Raw genomic sequence first — 9,883 nt, forward strand, 5'->3', positions numbered from 1 at the left:
GATTAAAAGCCCAAACCAAACCCAAGTTGATCATGTTGGCTTGAATATCTGATTTCCATGGCTAATAGCCGCTGCCCTACTCCTTACCTTCAAAAGATCCCTAGCCTTTACAAGTTACTCTCTACAAGGTCATAGAACATGGAATAAAAAAAATCCTTAGGAACGTTAAGAAACTTTATTAAAAATTCCTATTTCATATATATGGCTTTTAAAAAGGCTAAAAAAATTTAACCATTATTTTTTCATATATTAACATTAGTTGAAGAGTGGCAAGGCCTAGTACTATTGTGAGAGAGTCTATCAAGTTAGTTTTTATCTGAAGATTCTCAATAAAAACACCCTCAACCTCCTAGGAAATTAGGAATAAAAGGAGTCAAATTTGTAGGGGAAAAAACATATCTATCGTTTTTTTGGTAGTTCACTGTTCACACAATATATACTATGCAATAAAGATTAAGATCTTTATCTCACACTCATATCATTAAGTACAAATTGTTAATCTTGTAGTAAGCATGCATACCTAGCTGATGTTGACGTGGCTGAAAAGGTCCCCATTAATAATTTGTTCAGGATGGTAGGAATAGAATAGAAAACTCACTCAACTCAAAACATTGGACGAAATCTAGAAACCATTACGTTGACAGAATAATCAGATGTGTCCTTTACTCCTTTGACTCCTCAAGAGAATTTTTTTTTAATAGGTAAAATCGGAAAACTAATTAACAAATTATATGTTTTTTTTGGTAAAAAAAAAAAAAAAAATCGGAATTAACAAATTATATGTATTCATTGACTAAAGCTCCATTTTCAAACACTGAAATTACATCCAGCAAATTGCGGCTTTACGTGCAATTGCTTCCACAAGAAACAAGAAAGTGCGCAACTGTTTGACTTTGCATTCAAATTTTAAAGTTTTATGTCACAATTGCACGGCTTGATGCATAAAAAAAATATATTGGGCCGTATTTTGATAACAGGGAAAAGAAGTACCTAAACTCATATTGGGTCCAGTTTGTTTAGATTTAAGGCACCCAAACTCAACTCTATCTCTTATTTGGGCTTCACAGCCTATATAATGGGGTCTTATTAAAGCATTGAAGCATTGGGCTTCATAGCCTACATAATGTTGACGACTTTATTTCTAAGATCATTGAATATATAAAATGTAGCCCACTGGGATTCAAGACTCCTTGCAGCAGGGCCGGTATATATAATAAAAAGCGTAACACATTTTAGCCCATTAAGTCCAAAATTCACCTACATCAATTTATATATAATTGTGTAAAATACATGATTAATATAGTAACTGTGTAAATTTACAATGACACTATTTATTTTATATTTAGTATTTTAATCTTTCTTTATGTAATCTAAGGATGAATGAAAAGAGTGGAAAGTGATTATTGTATGTGAAGAAAGATAAAATTAAAAAAAAAAAAAAATTTGACATTTTAATGAAAATTAGTGTAAAATAGATAGTATGATTAGGGGTGTTTTGAAAAGTAAGCATGTAAAATAGAAAAAAGTAGTTTCTTATGCAGTTATGCTAAGCACTAGCAATGGGGGATGTAAAAAAAGAACAAAGTTTAGCTACAAAATTAGTTGTAGCTTTAGGCTACAAACTTACTTAATATCTTTTTATTGGATGTGAATTTTGACAAATCCACCATTGGATTACATCTTCTTCTTATATCCTCCATACTTGCAAAATTTCAAGAAAATTAAAAATCAATAACTATGTCATCAATAAAATTTTTAAATTGCAAGTTTTTGTAATTTAAAATTATGCACAAAATATAAGCTTATAGATCATATAGTAAATGATATCTGATTGACATAAAATTTAACATGTGTATTAAGGGCGTAAAGAACATGCAATTCAACAGTTAGATTTTCAAAATATGTTGTAGTATTTATTTTATTAAGTGAGTTTGTAGCCTTAAGTTACAACCAATTTTGTAGCTAAACTTTGTCCGTAAAAAAATATGTATTTTATATCTTCAAACACTAATTTATCTATTTTACCAACTCATCTAACAATACACCTAACATCTCAGTTTTTAATTTTACATATAATTCAATAAAATAATATAAACTACCCTATCAACTCATTATCTCTCTTCTCTCCCATCTCTCTCTTTCATCTTTTTTGTCCTTTCATGTACTTTTATGTTTAGCAACCATGAATAGATTAGCATTGGGGGGGTTTAAACACCCCCCCCCCCCCAATTTGCTATTTTAGCAACTCCCTCGCTCAAATTGAGCTTCACCTAGGTGTGGGTTACTAAATTTTTTTAGCAACCATGAATAGTAAGAGCATTCACAATAATGACGTCAAAAAATATAGTTTTTAACAACTCAAAAAGTCACTTTATCTATTTTAACAACTTAGTTTTAAATACACCTAACATCAAAACTTCTATTTTAACATACAACACATTAAAATAATATAAATAACACAATAACATAACATATCCACACAATAAACAACAGTCACAACTAGCAAACCACACCTATCAGCCACCATAACAATCACACCCAAAATCAACCACCACCAATACCACTACAGTCATCAATCCACAAGACCCACACCTAAAAAATTTTTAGCTTTACTTTTTTTGTTGTAGTGTGTGTTTTTGGTGTTTTGGTTGCTAAAATGACTTATCAACCTTATTGTGAGTGCTCTAAGAGCAATTACATCAGTTAGTGCAAAAGATTCTGTCTATTTTACACAAAAAACCTACTTTTTTTTTTTTTTACACTATCACTTTTACAAAACACCCACATCAGTTTATCTATTATACACACTTTTTTATTAAAATAATATTTTCCCTCAATTTTTTTATTATTTCCCACCTAACCCTCCTTTTTCCTCTGAATACACCCCCTTCTTCTTCACACAATCCTTATCTCTATCTCCGCCTCTCTGTCTTCTCCTTCTTTTTTTTTTTTTTTTTTTTTTTTTTTGAGAATCTTTTTCCTTCCTCTTCTCCGTCAACCCATCACAACCACCATCATCATCACTACCCGATCGACGAACCACTCAAGATCAAACCAACCCAAGATCAGAAACCCACCAAACCTAAAACCCACTGATCAAACAACAAGAAATCAGTGAGTTGACCGGCGACGATTTGATCAGGCTTCGTGCAGTAGTGGTTTGATCTTGATCAACGAGTTGATCGGCGACAATGGTTTGATCTTGATCAAATGAGAAAAACGGAGAGTGAAGAGAGAGTGATCGGCGGCGATTTGATCAAGCGGCGTGTGGTTTGATGTTGATCGGCGGCAGTGGTGTGATGTTGATCGGCGGCGAGAGATTGGTGGCGATCGGCAATCGTGGAAGCTAGAGGAATGAGATGAGAGAAAGAGAGAGCTGAGAGTGTATTTCGCAGTTCTGATCTGATTGAGAAAACGAAAGAGGTGAGAATCAAAGGGGATAGAGAGAAGAAGAGAGGGTGAGAGAGAAAAAAAATACTAAAATATGATATGCAAATGCTACAGCAGCCGTGCATATATGCACGGTTACTGTAGCAATTGTGCATAAATGCACAATTTTGCCCCAACTGATGTGGGTGTTTTTTGAGCCAAAATGTGTAAAAAGACTAGCTTTTTCTATTTTGCACAAATTTACACAACCTGATGTAATTGCTCTAAAGGTTGTATATATACAACCCACTATTCATAGTTTTTTTTTTTTGGTTTAACACTATTCATAGTTGCTAAACATAAAAGTACAAAAAAGATGAAAGAGAGAGATAAGAGAGAAGAGAGAGAATGAGTTGATAGGGTAGTTTATATTATTTTATTGGGTTGTATGTAAAAATAAAAATTGGGATGTTGGGTGTATTGTTGGATGGGTTGGTAAAATAGATAAAGTAGTATTTGAGGATGTAAAATAAGTATTTTTTTACATCACCTATTGCTAGTACTCATAAGTTGTATATATACAACCTTACTATTTATGATTGCTAAAAAAATCTAGCAACCAACACCCGGGTGAAGCTCAATTTGAGCGGGTGGGTTGCTAAAATAGTAACTAGGGGGTTTTACACCCACCGATGCTAATGTTCTAAAATAGACTTGAATTTTTGCATGAGCTAATGTGAATGCTTTGGATAAAAATATGTAAAACCCCCAGACCCTAGTGGTGGACTTATTGGTTTGGAATGTGACGTAAACCCGAAAGTCTTGAGTTCAATTTACCACACTATTGGTTCATGAGGTTTCTTAGATGTCTCATACACATGGAGTGAAATAGTTTGGCCAAAAGTTGAGACATCACTTCCTTATGAAAAAAAAAAAAAAAAAAAACAAATTACACCTGGTAACTTCTTCCAATATTCAAGTATGTCTTGTAACTTCTAATTTATTTATTTCAATCTTGTAATTTCCATTTTTTTAATGAGATTATTCCGTTCACTTCCATCTTATAATTGTTTTTATTCAATTTCAAGTGTCTTGAAACAACATTGTTTTGATATTTTTGAATTTCTTAAAATACCAAAATGATATTGTTTTTAGGCCACCTAATGACTCAATGTGACTAAATTAGTGAAAGACAACATTAAATAAATGTAAAAGTTAAATAAAAATTAATCGATTGAATTGTGTGCAAAATTAGAAGAAGTAAAATGTAATTTAGTCGTTTAAAAAAAATTAAAATGGGAAATGACATAGGCAATGTTACAAACAGATTTACTTCTGAAAGTTAGAACATTGGATAATGTATGAAACGCGTGAGAGAGTAGATATTCCCCTCTAAAAAAAAACAAAGCTGCTGCCTACATGGCAATCTTTAAACCTTTAAAACTTAGGCCTACAGTATGTTGTTTTTGAATGTGATTCTAATAGCACAATCAGGACAATCCCAAGCTTCTCAAAAAAAAAAAAAAAAAAGGACAATCCCACAATATCTGGAGGCGGTTAATTGGGAGATTGATAATCTGGTAGTAGACTAGATATCTACTCCAATTGCTCCTTTATGTCAAGCTGGGATTTTTTTTAGATAGATGGTTGGGACTTTCATTATTATTTATTACCCAAGAAGTGCATATTTTGTTTGTCACAAAGTAATAATATTTGAAGTATAATTCCTGCCTATATAAAAAACCGATTGATGTTTTGGTTTGATGATAAAAAGTTATTATTAAAAGTGGACGCTATAAGTTGAAATTATCTCAAAAAAAAGAAGTAATAATACTTGAGGATCTTTTCCCATTTCCTTACCTAGGATAAGTTTAGACTTAAAGGATTCTTAACACAACACCCCCCCCCCCCCCCCCCCAAAAATAATAATAATAATGAGGAAGAAGAAGAAGAGGGAAAAAACAGTATATGGGCCTCATGTTTTGGGCCCAAGTGTATCTATATTGAAAGTGATCATTAGACGGGCTTGGCTGTAAGATTAGGCCCAACCCTTCGAATTAGAAGTTTCCTAAAAAGTCCTTTAAGTACAAGTTACTGAATGGGTTGCTCGTAAAGTCATTAGTCATAACTGAAAAAAGGAAAGATGCTACAACATTTTTATAATATTTTTATAACAAATCACAGATGGTTAGTTATTATTGGTTCAAATTTCAAACTAACGCTAAGATTACTTTTTTATCCCATTAATAATAACCAGTAACAACTTGCCACTTAAGATTTATTGTAAACATACTGTCCCTTCGGGGACATCCGATAAAATTGTAAAAATATTATAAAAATGTTATAGATATATTATTTCTTAAAAAAGAAACCAAGAAAAAATAATTTTACCTCTCAGTTTATCTGATTGGATTGCTATTTGTGAAAGAAAGAAAGAACGTTGTAAAATCTAATAATCTCCATGACAATCGATACGAAAGAAGAGTGGGGAAGAAATGGTGGGTTTCAAAATATCGTGTTTGCTTCTTTAGAGTTATATGAATATGCACAAAGAGCACTCAATTCTAGAGAAGCAGACACAATATTTTCAAACCCTAGCAACAAATTTTAGCTTACTTACCTTAGCTAAGCCATGAAGTAATGCTTCATTCAGAGTTTGTTGTTGAAAGGAATTTTTTGTTGTTGTTGTTCTTTGTTTTGTAATCATACTCATTGCAAATGAATAGTACGATATGATTATGTAAATGGATCACAAAGTAGTGATTCTGATTGTGTATTTGCATTGCAGTCTAAGGTGAATTTGGTATTGCAGCATCAATTGGAGTTGTATGTGGAAAATATTCAGAATTCTAACCCTATGGTACAGAGCAATGCGCTTCAGAGCTTGGGATAACCATAACTAATATCCCTATTTACTTCACTATTTCACTAATTTACAATTAGATATTCATAAGCTTATTTAGGGTTAGGGTTTAATGTTAGGGACTGTGTTGAATAATTTTTTTTTGGAGATTTTAGGTTAATTTTGAAAATATGTCATGTATATAGAGTGTATTAAGTTGACATCATGTAAAATTTTGATATGGTAGGGACAAAATTCAAATCCCTACCGATAGGGGTGTTCACCAAACTGCATAAACCGCAGAAACCGTAAAAACCATACCAAAACCGCCCGTAAAATGGTATAACCGCATTGCATCGCAAGTAATAGTGCACCGCACCGCACCACACCGCATGGTGCAGTGCGGTTTGCGGTTTTATAATAAGAAAACCGCACAAACCGCACCGCACTGCACCGCACCCTCTCTATATATTAATATATTAATTTATTTTTAATATTAAATATATTATTAATAGTTTAATAACCCTAGTTTTCAAAAAAAAAAAAAAAAGTTTAATAACCATAGAAAGTGTTGACTAGAAAAGCCAACTCAAAATAAAGAAAAACTAGCTCAATAATTTAAGTCTTGGCCCAAAAAAAGGGAAAAATTAGTTTTTGGCTGAGTAAGAAAAGCCCAAAATTTGAAAAATATACCGATTTCAAACTGCATCTTATACATAGTATCGTACATATGACCGCAAAAATGAGGTGCGGTGCGATTATGGTTTTGGTTAAACTTTAAACCGCACCACACCGCACATGTGATCGCAAAAATAAGGTGCGGTGCAGTTATGATTTTAGCTAAACTGCACTGCAAAGTGTGGTGCTAAAAATGGCCCAAAACCACATTGCACCGCACCGCGAATACCCCTACCTACCGAGTTCCATAACTTCGGTCCCAAAAGCCATTGAAATTTCTGCGTCCACACTATGGAACATTAAAAGCATGTTATGAAAGCTTGCAGTTCTCAACCAGGGTATAGTTTATTTGGTTGGACATTGTCCATTATAGTAGCATTCTGGCTTATCTAGTTAACTTTTCCTACCAATGCAGAAGTGCCTTGCTGATGTACTATCGGGTCTGGCTCTCACCATGTCATCAGAGGGTTCAAGGGTATGAATGGTTATCTTAGGGGTTAGTTTTAGTATATTCTCTTTGGTGTTTCCTTCCTTCTATGTCCTTTTTTCTAACTATTTTTTTTTTTTTGTGTCAATTCTTTTAGGACAGTTCAAAATATAAATTGCTGGGTTCAAAAGGTGATATTGGCTCATAGGGTCATGAATATGTGAGGTGAGCATTCATCTGGTTAAAATTGGTCAACATTGGGTTTTTGTTGGAATATAGTTAGATCTTGTCAATTTTTTTTTTTTGTATGGTTTAGGTTCTAGATTTTTTTTTTTTTGTTAGTAGTGATTTAAGTTCAATCTGTATAAATGAATATTATCCTTGCTAGTGAATGTTTTGTTTGTAATCAGGAACTTAGCTGGAGAAATTCCACAAGAGTATGTTGAGCGAATGGTTAGAAATCAATCTTATGAATGCTATGAAAGTCATAAATCTTCTATTTGAATTAATGAACAAAGGCTCTCTATTCATTTGCATTTACATCTTCAAGCATTAAAATTTGATTTCGCATATGTCTTGAAGAACATATTAAAGTGAAACTTTCTATTATAATATCGTATACTACAATATGCATACTTCCATGAAATGGTAATTATGGGGCATGATTTTGTACTAGTATTAATGTATTATATATATATACATACATACATACATGTGTTAGTAGTGGAACATCCTTAAGAACAAAAGCAGTGGAACATACATGTATGAAGATTTTTCTCAAGAATTTGTCCTTTAGTGTTCTATATCTATTAGTTAGGAACTTATTCTTTTAATCTTTGTTGTTCTATCAATAAAGAATTTTTTCAAGATTTTTATGTTCTTTGGTGTCCCATATCCGATTCTTAAGAGCTTATTCTAAATCTTAGTTATATTTGATTTCTTTGCATTTACCATAACAGAGTGACGATGAAAAAATTGATGATCTTATGGAGCTTGTTGAAGAATTAGTTGCTTTTCACATGAAGGTATGATTCAATAGCGTGTTACAATATGACTTTAGGTGACATTTGAGGTCCCAGCCCCCCAAAATTGGTTCAAGTTAAACTTTGATGGATCTTCCTTGGGCAATTCAGGTCATGCCGGTTGTGTTGGTTTGATTAGGGACTCTAACGGGCTTTGGGTCAGAGGGTATGCTAGAGCAATTGGGACTACCTCAAGTGTTGCTGCTGAGCTTTGGGCCTTGAGAGACGGTATTAGGCATTGTATCTCTCTGAATCTTTTAGTAGTGGAATTCGAGTTTGATGCTAAACTTGTGGTTGATCTCCTGAGTCAGGCTAATGACCCTTCTAGTGACAATGATGCTATCTTGGCAGACTGTAGAGAGAGGCTGAAACACATTCCTTTAGTTAAAATCCAACACTGCTATAGAGAAGCTAACAAGTGTGCAAATGCTCTTGCTAGACGTGGAGTAAATCTCTACCAGGATTTTGTTATTTTCCTAGATCCTCCTGTGGATGTCTTCTTTTACTTAATTTAGATGCCTTTGGTTTGTTGTATGAACGATCTATTCCTTTTGCTTCTATTATGAGTAAATTAATAGAATTCCCCTTTCTACCCAAACAAAAGGTGACATTTGATAGGGTTTTATTACTATTGTTGTTGTTATTATTATTATTATTATTTTATTTTTAAATTGGTTTGTTTCTAATCAATTTTTATTGCACTGTAGCACAATGCTAAACTGAAGCTGTTGATCTTTTAATGGAGTTACCAAGAATTATTTGCTTATTGATCTTCTTTGTTGTGTCTTACCCTCCTTTTTTTTTTTTTCGTCCTTTTTGGGTGTTTGGCCAACATTGAGATATGTAATATCTAACTAATGCAAGGTTGAAAACCTTCATCTTATAATTAAGCATGTTGACAGTACAAATTTCAAAAGGACATGTTTTATCTGACTAGTTGAGTAAGGTAAGTGGGATTATACCATAATTCTGGAGATTTTTATTCAATGGATTTATTATTTAATACTTTAGAACCTCAAATTAAAAAAACAGAAGAATTAATAGTATTTCCTTCCCCTAATAGCATGGGTGGGGGTGGGGGTGGGGGTGGGGTGTGATCATTGTTCTCATGGGGTGAGTGTGTTGCTTACCAATAAAAAAGAAAAGGAATGGGCTTTATTGTCAATTCTGCTTAGGTAATTTGTCGCTTATTTTCTGGCTGAGTTCCGAAAGGATACTTCTAACTACCAAAAAAGTTGATATCTGATATGAGCATGCTCTTGTTCAAGCACTTGGAACACTACTAAAGAAAAAGTTGTACATAGTACACAAAACTCTTGCTTTTTAGGTGTGAGAGAGGTGATTGGTGGACAATGTTACACCCTTTGTTTTTTTGAGAGGTTGATTCCTAGACTTGAATCCATGTCTTGTCACTTTTGGTGGAAAGCACTTACCATCACATCAAGGCCTGACCTCTAAAAGGCCATTCCTAGTGCACAAACAAAACTCCCAATTTTGCAAGATCTGGGATACATGACTAATGAGAAGCCTTACAACTAATTTATT

This window comes from Quercus lobata, chromosome 8 (assembly GCF_001633185.2).
Source record: "Quercus lobata isolate SW786 chromosome 8, ValleyOak3.0 Primary Assembly, whole genome shotgun sequence".
NCBI classification, from domain to species: Eukaryota; Viridiplantae; Streptophyta; class Magnoliopsida; order Fagales; family Fagaceae; genus Quercus; species Quercus lobata.